This window comes from Myxine glutinosa, chromosome 7 (assembly GCF_964187855.1).
Source record: "Myxine glutinosa chromosome 7, kmMyxGlut1.1, whole genome shotgun sequence".
NCBI lineage: Eukaryota > Metazoa > Chordata > Myxini > Myxiniformes > Myxinidae > Myxine > Myxine glutinosa.
Window position 1 is genome coordinate 109649429 of NC_136267.1, and position 21966 is coordinate 109671394.

Genomic DNA, 21966 nt, shown 5'->3' on the forward strand with positions numbered 1-21966 from the left:
TGCGCTAGAAGGTCTCGCCACGATCCTATCGTAAGAACAGTCAAGTGGTCAAACCGTTGCCATTGCAATGACTCAAAATGCCCGAGTGATGGAGAGTCAAATATATATATATACATATACAGATACAGATACAGATACAGATATATATATATATATATATACTAGTGAGGTAGCCGTGCTATGCATGGGTGGGACGCCAAAAGCAAACAACCAATGCGGAACCAGTGAACCATGGAACCAATAAATTCCACATTATTGTGCCACCTTCAGTCAAACGTCAGACAATGACAGCAGGTTCCTGAAGGACTTGGGCAAAAAACGTACCCAGACTGAATGGTTCTATCCCCAGTCAATGGCGAATCTGCATATGGCATATCCGCGAATGTCTCGGTTAGAAAGTAGAAACCCTCACGTCATTTCCTCATTCATATTTGAGCTCAATATCTCTATTTTCATTCCAAACAGCATCAATCAAATCATACATTTATACTATGACAAAATACTGTGTTAAATCACGATTGTATTGAAATGTTATCAAACCAAGCCATTGTCATCATGTGTTCACTTCCAGATCCGGGAGCAGGTCCGTGTCGAGTCAATTTCAAAATCAGAATTTTATTGAGGAATTTATGAAACCTCCTACTTACTTTACAACATCCGCTGAGACTGAGGGAGTAGACAAAACTGAGGGAGTAGGGCGGAGCAAGATAGCCCACTCGTGCGAAACAGTGAAGTATCCAATGGACGCGCTCGGCGGCCATTTTAGCAGGCAGGCAGCGTGAGCTTGCGCTCGCCATCCACCATCTCGCAGTTTATCTTATCCATCGCCATCTTATCATATCATATCTTATCCATCTTATCCATAATCTCGCCATCCATCGCAGTTTTATCCATTTCCCAGTGAGTTATGACCATCATCATTTTGTATAGTACAGCCCATAAATCCATAAACATGGATTTCACTCCACCAGCATCCCTTTAACCCTTTGAGGTACATATACATGTACTAATATATCCATTGTAAATGCTTGGAAGGAGCGATTCATGTCTCATCGTGCTTACTAGGACAACTTCTTTCATACTCTGTGATCTGTATGATTTGAACGACAGCCTACATTTATCTATATTTGATCTACATGCAAATATATGGATATTAAAGTTCTTGTTTAATGAAGATCATTAATCTGATTTAATAATGGTTTCATGATATTTGCATGTGATAACATATATTGCACACCTTTATAGAATCTAATGTTCATTCAAGCACATGGCTCTGCAGCAAAACGAAGGAAAATAAACATATTCATTTCTGCTGTCATTTTTTTTTTTTTTTTTTTGTTGTATACAAGATCGAGGCTCGTGAAAGAGCAAACATTAATCACACAAAAAGTCAAACCGACACACAAAACACAAAAAATAAGGGGAGCGGCAGACAAGATGGGGAGCGAGGGGGAAGGACACAAACACAACATTTGAGAGCAGGGACATCGGGAATGTGTGGGAGGGCGAGGGCTTTGGGGTAGGTGGGAGAGGTATAAAACATATGAACACTGCAAGGACTTCCAGGAAAGAAGTTGGAATTTCCAAAAAGTGTATACAACACAACAGCAACATGCATTTTAAGGCCATTTTCCCTGCTATAGCGGGGGTTAGCCTTGCGGTCCCCATGACAATCTTCTCCATCTTGCCCTATTTTCTGCATCTCTCCTTGTTAACCCCCTTGCCCGCATTTCTTCTTCCACCATCTTTGGCCAAGTCTTTCTCGGTCTTCCCCGTCCTCTACTTCCTTCTACATTCATTTCCATCACTCTTCTCAACCAGTCACTTTCATCCTTCCTCAACACATTGTTACGTGGTCCTCCCGGTAACTACCTGGTCTCGGTGACCCCTGGACCGTGAGAGGAACTCCGCCAGAAAGATTTATTATGTATGCGCTTTCGCAACGCAATCAATATGAATTCCAACCAAGAAAAAAACCCCACACCAAGGATCCGGAATAATCAATGATATATTCCCTGAGCAATCAACCATCAACAATCAGCAATCAATAGTGCAAAGATGTAAACTCATCTACATTAACTCTAAGATGGCCATCTTATACATTCCTCACGTGAGCCCCACTCCCGACTCCCTCCGTGGTCAATGTCTCTCACAATGTCTCCGTACTCCTGTAGTTCGATCTCCGCACGTGGGCGGTTGAACGGACCCTTCCTGACGTGCTTTCACCGGGCACGTCCCGTACCGGGAACAACGGCTGCAGCGCGCACCTCCTGGCCAAGCAAAGCGGGTAATGTAAAGCAGGCAAAGCAACACGCGGCTTGCCCAGCGCGCGCGGCCCCAGGTGCGACCCGTACGCGGCCTTGTAGACGGCGAGGCGAACTGTGCCAGCTGCTTGGTTCCGTGCACGAACCCACAGTGACTTGACGTGTCAAAGGGTAGTTACACATCCCGGTAACTCCTCTCGCCAGACGGGCTTTGAAACGCCGATTCTCTTACGTTGCTCAATCGATACCGCTCGCGTCCGAGCTTGGCGAGGAAGAAGAAGAATCGTCGCGTCTCCAGGACCTCGTGTCTTTTCTTCTTCCGTTTCCGGTCTCCTTTTCCTCAGAAGGGCTCCTGACCCTTTAATCACAACAACCTTTAATCGACTACACATTGATAAGCAAAGCCCGGAATAGTAATTCACATAAATATGTAACACTCCCCCCCTTCAAGAAAGAAAGTTTGAACCCAGCGAAAACTTTCTTTGCCGGCCAACTTGGATAAACAAACCAGATAACTCACCCCCCCCCCCCCCCAACTCATCAGTTCCCCCCGGGCACAGTCATCACTTAAAAATAAAGCAACAAAAATTCACATAATCCCCTAGATTAATTCCCTCTGGACCAAGCGTCAACCACTTCTAGTTTCTCTTGAATGACGGTTAAGAGGTGGTGACCAAAGCCCCCAAATTTAAACCTCTCTGTAGCACTTTTTCGGGAGGCCCAGCGGAGTATTCCCTACATGGACGCCTTTAAGAACGGGGAGTTCACGGTTAGTCCTTGCAGGAAAGTTCACTACCTGGACGCCTTTAAGAACGTGGCATTCACGGTTAGTCCGTGTAGGAGCCCCGGCTCGGCGGCTCCCCCGTATATATAGTGCTTCAACTTCTCCAGGCTCCTAACAGTTACGGTGGGACCACTTGTCCCAGCCGTTACCTGACTGGCGGTCTCCTTCTCGGCCAGTGCTCTGACATTCATTTTTTCGGAAGGTGCCGTAACTCTGGGAGCCTCCATAGTAATATCGGCTGCTGCCAACCCCAAAACTACTGCCAAGTTGTCCTCTTCTGTAGACCTCTCGACGCCTACGAAATGCCTTCCCTACTGTTATGGTCCGACCCTCCAAATCCTTACCATTCCAATTCTTCTCTGCCTCCCTGGCGTCTCTTGTGCTTGCAAACGTGCAAAGCCGAACCCTCTTGACCGTTGCGTTTCCCTGTCTTTTACCACCCGCACTTCCACCAGCGGCCCATATCTGTTGAAGACAGAGGTCAGAACTTCTTCCTCTGTGTTGAAGTTCAGTCCCCCTACAAATAACTTGGAACTTTTGTCGCCATCCCGAGCTGGTGGGGTGTTATTTTCCCTGCTGTGCTCTTTACCAACCCTCGGGTTACCATAAATTTGCCCCCCGGCCAAATCATTCCCAATAATCACAGATACTCCCTCTACAGGAAGCGTGGCTTATAAACCGACGGTGACCAGTCCTGACACCAAATCGGATTCCAAATGGATGACATGAAGTGGGGCACTAACACAGCCACCGATCCCTTGTAACCGAACACTATCCCCCGTTGCGGTACTCTTTGACAATGGCAAAATGCCTTCAAGCATTAAGGATTGATGGGCTCCTGTGTCCCTCAAAACCCTAACCGGTCTTGGGTTAGTCAAGTCTCCCTTGAGTGAGACCAACCCCTCATAAATAAATGGTCGGTAACTCTTCTGTGGGCGATTTCTTACGCTTGCCATCGCATTCGGAATGGTAATAGTCGGACTCCGCTCTGGGTCTTCCCTTTTCATGCAGTAACAACTGGACATCAAGTGTCCAGGTTTCTTGCAAAAAGCGCAAGTAGGCCCGGAGGAAAAACTCGTGGTCTGCCTCGGGCCCCCGGAAATATAAGTTTGTCTTGGGCCCGCAGCCCTCTGATTTCGAACAGGTGGGGTATCCGCGTTGTCCCCATAATCCTCTCGAGGCCGCCGCCATGTATTGTCGTTCTCCGCACCTGCTGTTCCCCACCTCCCCTGCGGAGATCTAGGCGAGGAGTTAGGTTCGTGGACCCCTATCCGGTGTGTTAAGGCATAATCATCTGCCATGGTGGCTGCGTCCCACAACTTCGGTACTTTCTTTTCCTGCAGGTACACTTTGATGTCCTCGTGGACACACTGTTGAAATTCCTCCACCAGGATCAAGTCACGCAATGTTTCGAAGTCTTTCCCGACTCCTTTTGACTCACACCACCGATCAAACATGTTTTCTTTCACTCTGGCAAACTCCACATGGGTCTCACTCTCCCTCTTCCTGGCATTCCTGAATTTTTGCCGGTAAGCTTCCGGAACCAACTCATAGGCTTTGAGGATGTGCTTCTTCAATACCTCATAATCTGCACATTGGTCCATTGGTAGCGCCGAATAAATCTCTTGAGCTTTTCCCACAAGCACACTTTGCACTAGTATGGTCCAGTCCTCCTCCGGCCAGTTTAACTGTCGAGCCACTTTCTCAAAGTGTGGAAAAAATTTAGCGACTTCCTTTTCACTGAAGGGAGGAACCAGCCTCACATGTCTGCCCACATCCCAGGTGTTCTGGCGAGGTGTCGACCCCGTCAGCAAGGGTGGTACCTCTCCCCGTTCTCTCATTAACTCCAGCTCCTTGAATTTAATTTCTTGCTGAAGCTCCATGTCACGTTCCTTTAATTCCCTTTCCGCTTTTCTCTCCTCTGCTTCGAGGTCCCTTGCAGCTCTCCTCTCCTCTGCTTTTCTCCCTTCTAACCTTTCCTGGAGTTCTCGTTCCACTCTCCTTTCCTCTGCTTGTTTCTCTTCTCTCCTCTCTTATGCTTTCCTTTCTTCTTCTGCTCTTTCCTTTTCTGCTTTCCTTTCTTCTTCTGCTCTTTCCTTTTCTGCTTTCCTTTCTTCTTCTGCTCTTTCCTTTTCTGCTTTCCTTTCTTCTTCTGCTCTTTCCTTTTCTGCTTTCCTTTCTTCTTCTGCTCTTTCCTTTTCTGCTTTCCTTTCTTCTTCTTTGATCCGTTCCTGGCTCCGTAATTGCAACTCCAGTTTCCGGAGCTCAACGTCTTCTGGTTCTTCGGGTAGCCACTGCCAGGCTAACTCGTCCCATGTTCCTAATCCCACCATAGATTGTATCACCGTGGTCTGCAACTCTGCCTTCCTCACATTAGTTCGGACCTCCAAGTTAAAATGTTTGGCCAATTTCAAGAGGTCCGACTTTAGTAACGCTCGGAACTGTGCCTCACTCGGTGTTACCGCAAAGTTCTGTGCCACAAACGCCATGGTGACTATCGTTAACACCTGTTAACCTTCACCCAAGACTTTACCCCAATTTCCCCAAAAATTTACCAATTAATACTTAATTAATAAATTTTAATTAATAAAAATATTATTTTATTATTTTATACAATTTTAGATCCCGGACGTAGACCCAATTGCGAATCCGCAAATCGTAATTTGGACGAGCCCCCAATTCTGTTACGTGGTCCTCCCGGTAACTACCTGGTCTCGGTGACCCCCGGACCGTGAGAGGAACTCCGCCAGAAAGATTTATTATGTATGCGCTTTCGTAACGCAATCAATATGAATTCCAACCAAGAAAAAAACCCCACACCAAGGATCCGGAATAATCAATGATATATTCCCCGAGCAATCAACCATCAACAATCAGCAATCAATAGTGCAAAGATGTAAACTCATCTACATTAACTCTAAGATGGCCATCTTATACATTCCTCACGTGAGCCCCACTCCCGACTCCCTCCGTGGTCAATGTCTCTCACCATGTCTCCGTACTCCTGTAGTTCGATCTCCGCACGTGGGCGGTTGAACGGACCCTTCCTGACGTGCTTTCACCGGCCACGTCCCGTACCGGGAACAACGGCTGCAGCGCGCACCTCCTGGCCAAGCAAAGCGGGTAATGTAAAGCAGGCAAAGCAACACGCGGCTTGCCCAGCGCGCGCGGCCCCAGGTGCGACCCGTACGCGGCCTTGTAGACAGCGAGGCGAACTGTGCCAGCTGCTTGGTTCCGTGCACGAACCCACAGTGACTTGACGTGTCAAAGGGTAGTTACACGTCCCGGTAACTCCTCTCGCCAGACGGGCTTTGAAACGCCGATTCTCTTACGTTGCTCAATCGATACCGCTCGCGTCCGAGCTTGGCGAGGAAGAAGAAGAATCGTCGCGTCTCCAGGACCTTGTGTCTTTTATTCTTCCGTTTCCGGTCTCCTTTTCCTCAGAAGGGCTCCTGACCCTTTAATCACAACAACCTTTAATCGACTACACATTGACAAGCAAAGCCCGGAATAGTAATTCACATAAATATGTAACAACATGACCAAACCATCTCAACCTGTTCCTCTTGACAGCATCGATCACAGGCTCTATTCCCATCATTTTTCGCAATTCATCATTTGTCTTCCTCTCTCTCAACGACACTCCGCACATCCATCGAACCATTCGCATTTCCACCCTTTCCAACCTTCGTTGCTGCTCTACGTTCATTACCCATGTCTCGCTCCCATAAATCATAACACTTCTCACACATGCGGCATACACCTTTCCCTTCAGCTTCAACGACACTCCCCTCCTCATCAGCACGCCACTCAGTTCCCAAAACTTCTTCCATGCACATCTCACTCTAGCAACCGTTGCCGAATCTGATCCACCTTCTCCATTCAGCATGTCTCCGAGGTAGCAAAATGTTTTCAAACCTTCCAGCTTCACGCCGTCTCCAAGATCCAACTCAACATTTCCTCCATGTGCAGCTCCCTCTGTGCACACCTTACATTTAAATGTAGCTGCCACACTGGTTAATGACCCTCTCAGACCACTACATTTTTGATGAACCCACTCAGCGCACATTGTACATTGAATGGAGTTCACTCCGACACCCTTCCTGCACACAGCACAGGGCCACTTCCCAGTTCTTTCCACCTCACCACATGCTTTACCACTTGCCATCACCTTCATCCTTCCGATATTCACCTTCAGACCTTTTGTCTCCATACATTCCTTCCACTTGTTCAGCTTTTCCTTCAGTCCATCCATACTTTCCGCAATCAACACCAGATCATCTGCATACAACAACTCCCACAGTAAACCCTCCTTTACGTTCTGAGCCAGCACCTCCATCACAGCTACAAATAGAAGTGGACTTAGTACCGACCCCTGATGCACTCCCACCTTCACCTCAAACTCACCACTGTTCCCATCCTTCGTCCTTACAGCTGTGCGCGCTCTTTTGTACATTGCCATCACGACTCTGATCAACCATTCCTCCACTCCTAACTTCCTCATTGCCCATGTCAATACTTTGCGTGGAACCCGATCGAATGCTTTCTCCAGATCAGCAACCCAAGAACCAACTTCTTCCTCTTCTCCATGTACTTCTCCTGCAACTGCCTCACAATAAAAAGCGCGTCTGTCGTTCCTCTTCCTGGCATAAATCCAAACTGCATTTCGTCGATCTTCACTTTCTTCCTTATCCTCCTCTCCAACACCCTTTCCAATACCTTCATTCCATGCTCCAATAACTTTATTGCTCGGTACGAGCCACACTCTGGAGGGTCACCTTTCCCCTTGTATAGAGGGACGAGGGTACTCAGTTCCCAATCCACTGGAATGCGGCCTTCTTTCACCGCCAGATTACAGATCTCTGTCATTCTCTTCACACCCCAACTTCCTGCTGCCTTCAACATATCTCCCACAACTCCCGTCGGCCCTCCCGCTTTTCTACTCTTCATTGCTTTTATGGCTTCCTCAACTTCCTTCTCAGTTATCTTCTCTGCCGGTCCTAAAACTGGGTTACTCTCGATGTTGCCATCCCATTCATTCTCTGTATTCAACAGCATTTCCATATATCTTTTCCATCTTCCTTTAATTCCATCTGGGTCCACAATGATTTGTCCCACTTCATCCTTCAAGCAACTCACCCCCATCACATCACACCTCTCTTTCGCTGTCTGCTTTGCAATCCTGAATACTGCTCTCTGACCCTCTTCCGAATTCAAGCGTTCTCCGAACATTTTCCTACATGCCTCCTGCGCCTTTGCCACCTCTTTCTTTGCAGCCTTCTTGGCTGCCTTATAACTTTCATAATCTGCTGTTTCTGCTCCCGTACCCTTCGCCTTCTGCCACTCCTTGAACTTCTTCCTCTTCTCGTCAATCCTCTTTCCAACTTCATCATCCCACCACCATGCTTCCGAGTGCCTCGGTGGTCCTTTTGTCCATCCACATACCTCACCAACGGCTCCCAACAGACTATCTTTCATTGACATCCAACCACTTTCAAGCTCAACCACATCATCCTCTACCCTACTCAGCCTCTCTTTTAATGCCTCCCTTACTGTCACCTCTTTCAACCTCCACACCTTCATTCTCGGTTGGTATTTCACCCGCCGAGCTCTCCTCGCACCTTTCACCCTTATGTCGCAGACAACCAAGTGGTGCTGTGAAACAGCCTCCTCCCCCGGGATCACCTTTGTGTCCCGGAGGTGCCCCCTATCTCGCCTACGCACCATCAGGTAGTCAACGGTTGTCGTCGTCCCACCTGACGTGTATGTAACAAGCTTATTATCCTCTTTCTGGAACTGAGTATTACAAATCAACAAATCAGCTGCATCAGCAAACTCCAAATTCCTTTCACCTTCTCCATTTCTCACACCATATCCGTAACCCGCATGAACTCCCTCAAAACCATACGTACTCCTTCCCACATGTCCATTTCGGTCTCCTCCTACCACAACAACTTCCTCATCTTTCACGTTTTCCATCAGCTTCTCTATCGCACACCAGAACTTGTCCTTCTCTTCATCGCTCCGACCAACCTGCGGAGCATATCCCGAGATGATGTTCACCAAGAGCTTTCCAATCATCATTTTCACCATCATCAACCGATCACTCACTCTAGTCACACTCACCACACTGTCTACAAACTCCTCAGAAAAAAGGACACCAACACCATTCATGCCCTCCAGGCACCCTTGCCACATAAACTTGTATTTCTGTCCCTGCCTACCCTTCACCATTCTCACACCACTTCCCTTCCATCTCGTCTCTTGCACACAACATATGTCCACTCTTCTTCTGACCAATACTTCCACCACTTCTCCTGATCTCTCTGTCATTGTCCATACATTCCATGTCCCAAACTTCAGAAACCGATCTCCACTTCGGGCTGTACCCTGCCCATATGTAGTTGTAATTGTGGTCACCAAAAAGTGTATCTGGGGTGAATTAGCGGGGGTAGAAAAGATCAAGGTTTTGGACGGGGGAAGATAAGAGATGGTGGTGAACAGCTGTTTTAAAGACCTGGAGGGAGGAGTGGGATTGAAGAGAGTGAGGGAGTTTGTTCCAGAGGTGGGAGAAAAGGGGAATGAAAGAGTGAAGGTGAGCAGAGGGCCTAGATTTTGGCAGTTTAACCATAAGAGGGTTGCTGGCAGATCTTGTGCGACCTGGAGGAATATTTGGGGGACAGAGCACAGAGAGAGCTGGGGGAGCCAGGCCGGAGAGGACTCGGTAGAAGACAGAAAGACCACCGACCTGCCTGCGGTGAGTGAGTGAAAGGCCCTCGGAGTTAACTTCATCGCAGGAGATTCCAATGATTCTGAAAGCTTTGGTTTCAACAGCGTGAAGCCGAGCTAGGTGTGAGGCAGGAGCACCAGCCCAGAGGGGGGAACAGTATTCCATTGAGCTGCGGATGAAAGCCTTGTATGTGCTGAGGAGCTCAGGTGTGCCAAGGAAGGACTTCACACGACCGAGGATGCCCAGTCGGCGACTGGCTTTGGAGGCCAGCTTGGAAATGTGGTTTTCCCAAGAAAGATCATGGCAGATAGTGAGACCCAAAAGCTTGAGTGACAGAACTTCTTGGAGAGGATTATTCAGAAAGTGGATGGGAGGGTTGTCCAGTCGGTCTTTTCGGAGAGACATCGTAAGAGTGTGAGATTTGTCAGGATTGAAAGACATGTTCCACTTGTTTGCCCAGTTTGTGATTTTGTCCAGGTCTGCAGAGAGTGAGGAGGCTGCAGACTGCCGATCTAAGGGATGAGGAATGGAGCGGCAGATAGTGGAGTCATCAGCAAAGAGATAGAGAGGATTTTCCAGAGAGTCGGAGAGATCATTGATGAAGACCAGAAATAGCACAGGGCCCAGAACACTACCTTGGGGAACTCCAGCCAGAACAGGAAGGGGAGATGAGAGAAATCCATTCAGGGCCACACGTTGCCTTCGACCAGAGAGGAAGTCCGCAAGCCATGAGTGGAGGTTTCCGTGGTACCATAGGAGGAGAGTTTGGTGAGCAGAGCTGGGTGCCAGACCGTATCGAAGGCACGTGATATGACAAGTGAGACAGCTCTGATTTCCTGTTTGGCATTGAGGACCTCCATCCATTGTTGAGACAGCAGAAGCAACATGTCCAGAGTAGAATGACCTGGTCTGAATCCAAATTGATGATCAGAGATCAAGCCATTGGAGAAGAGGAAGGATTTGATATCCGAAGCAATGATGGATTCCATGACTTTGTGATAATTGGAAGCAGGCTGATTGGTCTGTCGTTGCAAGGATCTGTTTTTGCACCTTTTTTGTGTAAAGCGGTAATGTTTGCTGATTTCCAAGATGCTGGCAGATGACCTTGAGCAAAAGAGAGGGTGAAAAGAACAGAGAGAGGGTGAGATAGAGCGGCAGAGCAGGATTTTCGGACCCGTGGGCTGATGCCGTCTGGTCCAGTTGCAGAATCAGAGTCGAGGTTTGACAGAAACCTATCCACCTTGTCAGGAGAGAAGGACAAAGAAGGTCATGATGCATTACATACAAGTACATTGTTGGGATAGGATTTAAAATTGTGCAAGACATTGAAATGTCTATGAACACAGAAATGTTTCAATACATGGACATCTGTGCATCTATTACCGACTTAATGTAGTGCAAATAGTTGAAAATAATTTATTCATATCTTTTCGTAAAATGTCATGAGATGCAATGGTCAGCATGGGTACTGCAGGTACTGTAAGTTTAATTTCCACCTGTAAAACGTGTGAAAAATCATTGCAGGCAAGCGTTTAAAAGTACATTTGCCAATGATACATAACTTTTCTTTTTTTCGAGTGAAGTAAATCTTCCAGTGAAGCAGCCCGAATTCCGCTTGCTTGCTAAAATGGCCGCCGTTCTGCTCCATTGCGTACTTCACCGAATTGAACGCGGTTGCGCACGAGTGGCCTATCTTGCTCCGCTCTATGATCTTTGGACAAAACTGAGGGAGTAGTTTTGGGACGGACGGATGGACAAACACTCCTGTTTTATAATATCGATACATGAATATGAATATATATATGAATGATCGTTTTAAGGCCATTTTCCCCGCTAGAGCCTTGGTTAGCCTTGCGGGCCCCATGACAATCATGGTTCCCTGTTTGAGGCAATGTTTTTATGGCCGGATGCCCTTCCTGACACCAACCCTTGGTCACGCTCTTACGATGTGCAGGGATACGGTGTACCTGTTCTAAACCGGGGCAACCGGGGTACACACATTCATCCCAGCAAGCTGGTACTCAATTTGCTGACCTCGGAAGGATGACAGGCTGAGTCAACCCCCCTGGCGTTAATTCAGCGATCAACCGGGATTCGAACCCAGGACCATAGGATCCCAAGCCTGTGCCCTAACCGCTAAGCCAACACCAGGGCTTATAATATCGATACATGGACAAATATTAACTACTTCATTAAACTAGAGAGTGCATTGAACACATTACCTTGTGCAGTGTTCAAGTACATACCTAAATCTAACACAATAATGATGTTAAAGATCGTTTATAAAAAATCCAAAAGTTTAGCGCTATTGAAGCAGCCTTATACATCGCAATTATACATCACCCTACAGAACATGACCAAGTACTGCCAAATGGAAGGGACCGGTGTGTAACTATAATTCACGTACCGGTGTGTGTTTGTTTGCGTGTGTGTGTGTGTGTGTGTGTGTGTGTGTGTTTATTGTGCTACTCCTCCTACAGTTCTGGCCTGATTACACCCAGATGTGCAACATAGCATCAGCATGACCCCAATTAGTGTGTAGGGGGGTTAAAAAAAAACTTTGTCAGTCGTCTTGGAGTGTGGGGGGAGGAGTTGCGGGGGGATGCAAATTATCGATATAAATGTGTATTTTATTATCGATATAATCGTGTAGCACCACCTCCAGGTGGGAGAGGGTATTACAAGTCCACCCTTTACAGTACAGTATTCCTGTCTCCATGTTTTGCAGTGCAGCGAGATGTTTTGAATTATAAACAATGGGCATGTTTTTTTCTTCATGCGTGTAACCCAGGTTATTTTTATTTTATTTTTGTCAGCGAGCTGTCAGTTGCACCATCCAAAAAAAGGTATGTGGCAGAAGAACGTGTAGCATGCTTCGAACAAGATTGCCCGTTGAGCGGATACTCTGCTAGTATAATTAAATTTAAATAAAATAAAGATTCTAAAAGTCGTATAAATAAATTAATTCCGGGTTGACCACTGTTTTACGCAATGTGTGATTACACCACCCGATCAAACACATTATATTAGGTATTTGTGCCTGTTGCTTGTGTCCTTTATGACATCCTAAAAAAACAGCAAATTTCCCCAATGGTTTTCTGTTTTGTTTGTCTGCAAAGCAGGCAGGCAGACTAAATAAATTACCTCACTCCTCTCTGCGCATGTACAAATTGGGACAAATTCTGAGACAATATCGATAAAACGGCAGGTTTGCCTTTCTAGTCACGTTCCGATTCGTGTTCAAAATACAACATTCAATATAAACAAGCTGTTCCTCGATCAGAAATTGACCAGATGGACGGACAGACGGACGGACGGACACAAACCAATTGTTTAACCCCACTTTTTCCTTCGTGCACATGGGGTAACTACAAACCAATAAGAGCACTCATGTTAACAATCAATCCGTAATCTTATAACAATTATTTTATCTCTTGTCTTTTGCAGAACAATTCACTTTAAATGTACTAAGCTGTACCTTAGTTGAGCAATGCAGATAGAATAATATTTAAATTCCTGAAATTAGAAACCAGAAAGAAAAGGTGAAAATCTAAAACCCTGTGCAGATTTGTTACACACAACGGACAGAGAAATGCCTGTACGCAAATTGTGTTTTGTCCGCAAAACTTTGCTAATGCATGGTCTATGTCGATCGATGAAGATTGTACACTGAGAAACAATAACAAAATGGACACAAAGTTTCGTATATATTTTACCTTTCCTTCATGGCCAAATGGGCCTGTTAGCGGGGTGGCTTGGGGTCAATTTTCAAGATTACCGTTACCGGGCGGACAAAAGCGCCATTTTTGGTGTGAGGCTTCCTTAGGGTATATCAGTTGATTTTAGCCGAGGAGCCCTCTCGAAATATGTACGTAACCATGGTAACACAAACAAATCCAAGATGGCTGCCGTTCATGATAAAATACCAATTTTCTTGGGTTGTAGTTGTTAGAGGAAAGCCAAATTGTATCAAAATATTACTTAAATATCAGAACCATGTCCTCAACATGTTCGGTCACCCTCCTGAAATATTAAAGTAAAACATAAAAATCCAAAATGGCCGCCATTTATGCTGAAATAGCAATTTCCTTGGTTTTTAGCGGTCATACGATGGCTAAATTGTACCAAAGTATGATTATATTATACCAGAATATTTTTATTGAAGCCCTATTTTTAAAAAAGATACACAAATAACCTACCACATATGGACAACATGGTTGTTTATTTCCCGTAGGTCTAAAGATCAAAGAAATCAAACTACATAATATTGACTGCAACATCCAAACTAATTGAATTTAAAAGTGATCTAAACTATTTTTTCTCAAGATAGTGCGTTCTTGAGACAAGGGTTTGAACATGGAAATAATGTGAATGTTTTAATTATGCTTTTATCCTAACCTTAATGTGACCCTTGTGGGTATCCGTAGTTATATACCTAATTTAGAGGGCGACATTGTGACTACAGGCTGTCTTTACTATACTGCTAAGCACATGTATGTGCTTATGACTGCATTGTACTGGATGGTGCTGTCATTGTGCACTGTCTGCCGACTACTGCAGTCAGCACGTTCATTGAGTATGCAGACAAGGTGTTCATCCCCTACCTGGTGAAGCAGCTACAGAATGCCACAAGGTTGGATGTTGTGTGGGACACATACATTCCAGACAGTTTGAAGGAATCAACCCGGGAAAAGAGAGGAAAGGGTGTGCGCAGAAAAGTGTCCGGCCAAACCAAGCTTCCAGGCAATTGGATGGACTTCCTCCGTGATCCAAAAAACAAACAGGAGCTATTTGCCTTTCTGACGTCCAAGGTTGCCGAGTTTACCTTTCCATCAGGCAAATCCGTGTACATCACATCAGGTGAATCTGTAGTATCCACAGGCACCATCAACGCCATGCTGAACTGCAACCATGAGGAAGCAGATACGAGGGTCATAGTGCACATCGTGCATGCACTAGAGCAAGATATGAAGACTATTAAAGTGCGCACTGTTGACACAGACGTTGTAGTCATACTTATTGGTACATTTTATGATCTCATGGTCACTCAGCCATTGGTAGACATCTGGGTTGCCTTTGGAATGGGTAAGAATTACAGATTTTACAGTATCAATGCCATATGTGACAGACTTGGGGAAACAAGATCACAAGCTCTACCAGTATTTCATGCCCTTTCTGGATGTGATACCACATCAGCCTTCCAAGGTAAGGGCAAGAAGTCAGCCTGGCAGGCTTGGCAAGCCTATGAAGACATCACAGAAACATTTGTGTTTCTGGCTCGTCACCCCTTTGAGCTTCTTTATACAGACGCTGATCACTTCCAGAAGATCGAGAGACTAATCATCATCTTGTATGATAGAACAAGTCCCTTGAGCTCCGTCAATGAAGCAAGACAGGAACTCTTCTGCCAGAAGAATCGATCAATGGACAGAATACCACCCACACAGGATGCTCTTCTTCAACATGCCCGGCGGGCATTGTACCAAGCCGGAATCTGGACAACCAGCACACAGACACAGCAAGTGGTTCCTTCTCCACAGACATTTGCATGGACCAAGGTGTCAGATGTATGGGTACCATACATCATATCAATGCCAGAGGTTTCCAGAGCATGCAGAGAACTAATCAAATGTGGTTGCAAAGGAGACTGTACCACATGCAAATGTGGCAATGCCAATCTTGTCTGCTCAAAACGTTGTGTTTGCCCATGTATTAAATAGACAAGTAAATAAGAACATTGCAGATGTCTAGATTACTGAGAAAGTAAGGATTTGCACATTGCACACTGAACATTATAATATACTTTTGTTCAACAGAAATCCCCCATGCTCACTACTGAATGACCAAAGTACTTGTACACTCAATTTTTTAAAATTATTTTCTTTAAAAGTTGATGACTGAGGTCAATTATATCATGTAGTGGTTATAAGTTTCATGATTGTGTGGCTACAAATTCCCCTCATCCCAAGTGGGACTGGGAGGTTTTTTTTAGACCAGGAGTATTGTAATATATAAAGCTATATCAATATGCATACAAGTCTTAATCTAAACCTCTCATTGGTTTATAGTGGATACTGATTGTAATGGTAGGCGTGACATCCAATAAGCGACACGCCCAATTCTTGGGCTCGATATTTTGCACTCCTAATGATAATGTTGTATTTCCAGGGTACAATGTTTACAGCTTATCATTCGCAATAATTGATGACCTGGAGTTATAAGCAATGTATTCAAGCCAAAAGCTTTCCCCCCCCCTAACATTGAGGGCGCCCTTCACATGAAATCACTGAATGTCCCTTTAAATTTACTGGTGATATTGTAATATCAAAATACACATTCAGTGTCCTAAAAATTTATATTTTGATACCAATTTTTGCTATCCATGACTTATATAACCCGGGAAATGTGTTTTTAATTACTGGATGGCGGCCATTTTGGATTTTTTGGTTTTACACGAATACGCGTAAAAATTCGTGAGGGCTCCTCGGCTAATATTGATTAATAGGTCAATAGGAGTGTTCATGCCAAATTTGGTGATTTTGTCCACCGTGTAACGGTAATTTTGCTAAGCCACCCTACTATGTAGTTAGACGAATCAAACTCTCATGCACAGCACAATATGCTTCCGTATTTATAATGTGCACCACATTTAATATGGACCAACATATTATCAAATCATATTATCCCTGTGCATCACATCCTGCCCTAATGTTGTGAAGCTTCCGAGGAGGAATTGCAAACTGTGACCGCAATGGAGACAGATATCGATTTGCAATTCGCCATCACCCTACAAGCCATTGCTTCCTGCAACATGTAAAGGAATACACCGATCTCCTCTTACAGTGAATGCACCGATTCTGAATCAACTGTCGTGTTTTAGTTAATTACTTATTTGACAGGATTTTGGTGCGCATATGAAGGAGGTAGACCAAACTATTGCCCTCAAGGATTGTGGGTTTGCAGCTTATGAGAGGGCAAATGTGTTTATAGCAGATTTGCTGCATTTCAAAGCGAGTGCAACGAGCAGTGACCACACATTATTGAGGTGCTTCAAATGCCCCTCTACAATGTTTCTTACTTCTTAAAAATAAATATGCAAGTTGTGCTTTAAGCTCCCCTTGAAGTAGGTAGTGTTTATTACAACTAAATGCAATTCACACCAAATGTGAATGTACTTTGCCAGACTACAAAACTTCTGTGCACTGAAAAGGCAATTTTTGACATCCAATCAGATTGATGGTTGAGCATGCTTTAATAGCAAACAATTTGTAGGTATTATCTATATTATAATAGCCGGCGAAGCCGGTGTTGTCAATGAACGCGTACGTATTATGTTGAAAACCTGATTATGCCTTGGCTCGAGAATTCCGAACGCAGTGGAGGCCGCCATCTTGCGGATGCGGAAGTATGCATAACAAATTTAAAACGTTCATTAGGAGTTTTTTTCACCCGTCATTGTTTGATTCACAATCTTATGCACCTCCAATGTATTATTAAAATACTTTAAGACCAACATCGGCCCGCACGGGCCTGGTTATCTTCAACGAAACGCGCCACCAAACACCGGACCCAATGAGAGTCGAGCATTTGCAAAAAATATTTCTAAAATGAAATCACTCAATGGTGGCCGCCATCGACCGGATGCAGAAGTTTGCATAAAACAATTGCGAAAAAGTTCAATAGGAGTTTGTTTCACACGTCGTTCTTTGATTCACAATCTAATGAAACCTCTAATTAGTAATTAAAATACGTGAAGACCAACCTCGTTATCTTCAACGAAAATCGTCATCAAACACCAGAACCAATGAGATTCGAGCATTTGAAAAAATATTATTACGCGTTTCGGAGGGTGAAAACGGCGTCAAATATTCTAACATTGACGAAGAATTATTTTTTAGAAATCTCGCGGCCGTATGGGATAGTTTTTCACGGCCAGAAATATGGTATAAGCGGTTTACATATTTAGTTTAGAAATACGGATAGTTTTTCACGGCCGGAAATATCCGAAGTTGAGACGGAATTCACCGAATTAATCACTGCAAGCTAACGTCTTCTGGTGGAGGAAGCTGCCGTGCCCGGAAAAAACCAGTCCTGCCAGCGACTGAAGTTAGAAGACTACACACATACTGTGAAAACGTATGTTAAGCCCAGTTAAAATTTCTTAAAATAGGCCTTAAGCTAGCACATCGTATCGTTACATCCTTAAGCTTCTTGTGACATTTATTGTATGCAGGTATTGGGGAGGACTGTCTGCTCTTCTCTTTTACCAAGTCTTACCAGGTACGGTACCTACTACACCTACCTACTACCAACTACCTAACCTACTGATACCATAGTGATGGGTAAAATAGTGGCAAGAGGCTTTGGCTTCGCCGGCTCATTGCGGCTTTGCAGTCGGTACTAGTAGGCGAAGGTGATTCTGTCTGTCTGTCTGTCTGTCTGTCTGTCTGGGGGTGTGGCTTACTCCGTTTACAGAGTAGCTCCACCAATTCTTGGAGAGGCTTCATGTAAACAAATATTCACCATTTTATTAACTCGAATAGCTTAGAGGCCTATTTAGTTAGGCCCGTGCTGTCTTTCTCTCTCACACAGGTTTATTTAAACTCTAATTCGATATATCATTTCATTTTTCACAGTCGCTAACATAGTTTTAGACTCGGTTGAAAAAAAACGGGAAGAGAATCCTATGAAAGTTTCCGTTTATAGAACGAAATGATTTCTCAAAGGTCTGTAAAATAAAGCCCATTCATTGAGTCACCCTCACGATTTTATCTCGAATTCACCATCTGATTTAATTTTTATCGATGGTTTTAGACTCGGTGTCAGAAATAATTGAGAACATTCACGCACACACCGGGAAATGCCGAGATATTTTTTTTTAAATCGCGCCACGATGATACATGAAAGTACTTCCATTTCCAAAATGAATGAGACGGGAGAGGAGCGAGGAGCGAGGAGTTGGAGAGTGAGGAGCGAGGAGTTGGAGAGTGAGGAGCGAGGAGTTGGAGAGTGAGGAGCGAGGAGTTGGAGAGTGAGGAGCGAGGAGTTGGAGAGTGAGGAGCGAGGAGTTGGAGAGTGAGGAGCGAGGGGTTGGAGAGTGAGGAGCGAGGGGTTGGAGAGCGAGGGGTTGGAGAGTGAGGAGTGAGGAGCGAGGGGTTGGAGAGCGAGGGGTTAGAGAGCGAGGGATTAGAGAGCGAGGGGTTAGAGAGCGAGGGGTTAGAGAGTGAGGGGTTAGAGAGCGAGGAGCTAGGGGTTGGAGAGGAGCGAGAAATTGGAGAGGAGCGAGGAGTTGGAGAGTGAGGAGCGAGGAGTTGGAGAGTGAGGGGCGAGGGGCGAGGGGTTGGAGAGTGAGGAGCAAGGGGTTGGAGAGCGAGGGGTTGGAGAGCGAGGGGTTGGAGAACAAGGAGCTATGGGTTGGAGAACAAGGAGCTAGGGGTTGGAGAACAAGGAGCTAGGGGTTGGAGAACAAGGAGCTAGGGGTTGGAGAACAAGGAGCTAGGGGTTGGAGAACAAGGAGCTAGGGGTTGGAGAACGAGGAGCTAGGGGTTGGAGAGCGAGGAGCTAGGGGTTGGAGAGCGAGGAGCTAGGGGATGGAGTGCGAGGAGCTAGGGGTTGGAGAGCGAGGAGCTAGGGGTTGGAGAGCGAGGAGCTAGGGGTTGGAGAGCGAGGAGCTAGGGGTTGGAGAGCGAGGAGCGAGGGGTTGGAGAGCGAGGAGCAAGGGGTTGGAGAGCGAGGTGTGAGGGGTTGGAGAGCGAGGAGTGAGGGGTTGGAGAGCGAGGAGCTAGGGGTTGGAGCAAGGAGCTAGGGGTTGGAGAGCGAGGAGCTAGGGGTTGGAGAGCGAGGAGCTAGGGGTTGGAGAGCGAGGAGCGAGGGGTTGGAGAGCGAGGAGCTAGGGGTTGGAGAGCGAGGAGCTAGGGGTTGGAGAGCGAGGAGCTAGGGGTTGGAGAGCAAGGAGCTAGGGGTTGGAGAGCGAGGAGCTAGGGGTTGGGGATTGAGGAGCTAGGGGTTGGAGAGTGAGGGGCTCGGGGTTGGAGAGGAGTGAGGGGTTGGAGAGTGAGGAGAAAGTGGTTGGAGAACGAGGAGTTGGAGAGTGAGGAGCTTGGGGTTGGAGAATGAGGAGCTAGGGGTTGGTGAGTGAGGAGCTAGGGGTTGGAGAGTGAGGAGAGATTGGAGAGGAGAGTGAGGAGCGATTGGAGGGGAGTGTGAGGAATTGGAGAGGAGTGTGAGGGATTGTAGAGGAGTGTGAGGGATTGGAGAGGAGTGTGAGGGATTGGAGAGGAGTGTGAGAAAGTATTGCAGAGGAGTGTGAGGAGGTATTGGAGGGGAGTGTGAGGAGGAGTGGGATTGGAGAGGCGTGAGGGTGGAGAGAGGAGAGTGTCAGGTGGAGAGGAGTGAGGGGTCACATATTATGTGAAATAAATAAATTGTGTTCATTACACCATTTCTGGATCTGATGAATTGCCAGTAACTATTTTGTAAAATTTAATGTGCAGCATCTAAATCAAGATGACCAAATGTCACACACGTCCATGCCCGTGGGATTCCCAAGGGTGACCCCACCAGTATATTATATTATACAATGGCTGCACATACAATGTATCCTTCATGTACCGCTCAACATGGTCGTGTAACTGTACCTGAGATTAAAATTGTTCTTCACTCAGGCATTCTGTCATCAAAAGGATCATCTTGATACATTTCACCATGGATTTGCCAACTACCGGGTGACCCCCAAAAATGGACATCTTTAGTCGAACATCCTCTGTCATACTAAAGGCAGTGTCTTGTCTTGTCAGGTGGTGTTGGGATTCAGGTTAATAGCGTATAATGTTAGGATTCAGGTTAATAGAGTATGAGTGAGGGTTCAGGTTACATTAATAGGGTATGATGTTAGGGTTCAGGTTAATATAGTATGAGTGAGGGTTCAGGTTACATTAATAGGGTATGATGTTGGGGTTCAGGTTAATAAGGTATGGTGTTGGGATTCTGGTTAATAACGTATGAGTAAGGGCTCAGGTTAACAGGGTATTTGTAGAGAGGGACAAGTTCTGGTGTGCAATAGAGAAGCTGATGGAAAACGTGAAAGATGAGGAAGTTGATGTGGTAGGAAGACACCTAAATGGACATGTGGGAAGGAGTATAGACGGTTTTGAGGGAGTTCATGGGGGTTACGGATATGGTGTGAGAAATGGAGAAGGTGAAAGGATTTTGGAGTTTGCTGATGGAGCTGATTTGTTGATTTGTAATACTCAGTTCCAGAAAGGGGATAATAAGCTTGTTACATACACGGCAGGTGGGTCGACGACAACCGTTGATTACCTGATGGTGCGTAGGCGAGATAGGGGGCACCTCCGGGACACAAAGGTGATCCCGGGGGAGGAGGCTGTTTCACAGCACCACTTGGTTGTCTGCGACATAAGGGTGAAAGGTGCGAGGAGAGCTCGGCGGGTGAAGTACCAACCGAGAATGAAGGTGTGGAGGTTGAAAGTGGTGATAGTAAGGGAGGCATTAAAAGAGAGGCTGAGTAGGATAGAGGATGATGTGGTTGAGCTTGAACGTGGTTGGATGTCAATGAAAGATAGTCTGTTGGGAGCCGTTGGTCAGGTATGTGGATGAACAAAAGGACCACCGAGGCACTCGGAAACATGGTGGTGGGATGACGAAGTTGGAAAGAGGATTGACGAGAAGAGGAAGAAGTTCAAGGATGGCAGAAGGAGATGGGTACGGGGGCAGAAGAGGCAGAGCATGAAAGATATAAGGCAGCCAAGACGGCTGCAAAGAAAGAGGTAGCAAAGGCGCAGGAAGCATGTAGGAAAATGTTCGGAGAACGCTTGGATTCGGTTGAGGGTCAGAGAGCAGTATTCAGGATTGCAAAGCAGATAGCGAAAGAGAGGTGTGATGTGATGGGGGTGAGTTGCTTGAAGGATGAAGTGGGACAAATCGTTGTGGACCCAGATGGAATTAAAGGAAGATGGAAGAGATATATGGAAATGCTGTTGAATGCAGAGAATGAATGGGATGGCAACATAGAGAGTAACCCAGTTTTAGGACAGGCAGAGAAGATAACTGAGAAGGAAGTTGAGGAAGCGATAAAAGCAATGAAGAGTAGAAACTCAGGAGGGCCGACGGGAGTTGTGGGAGATATGTTGAAGGCAGCGGGAAGTTGGGGTGTGAGGAGAATGACAGAG

General features: G+C 45.9%; 1 protein-coding gene across 7 annotated transcripts in view; it reads right to left on the bottom strand.

The window, feature by feature from the left end:
* The window catches only part of LOC137431587 (E3 ubiquitin-protein ligase RNF113A), an 84857-nt gene that overhangs the window by 59778 nt on the left and 3113 nt on the right, over window positions 1-21966 (bottom strand). The window lies entirely within an intron of this gene.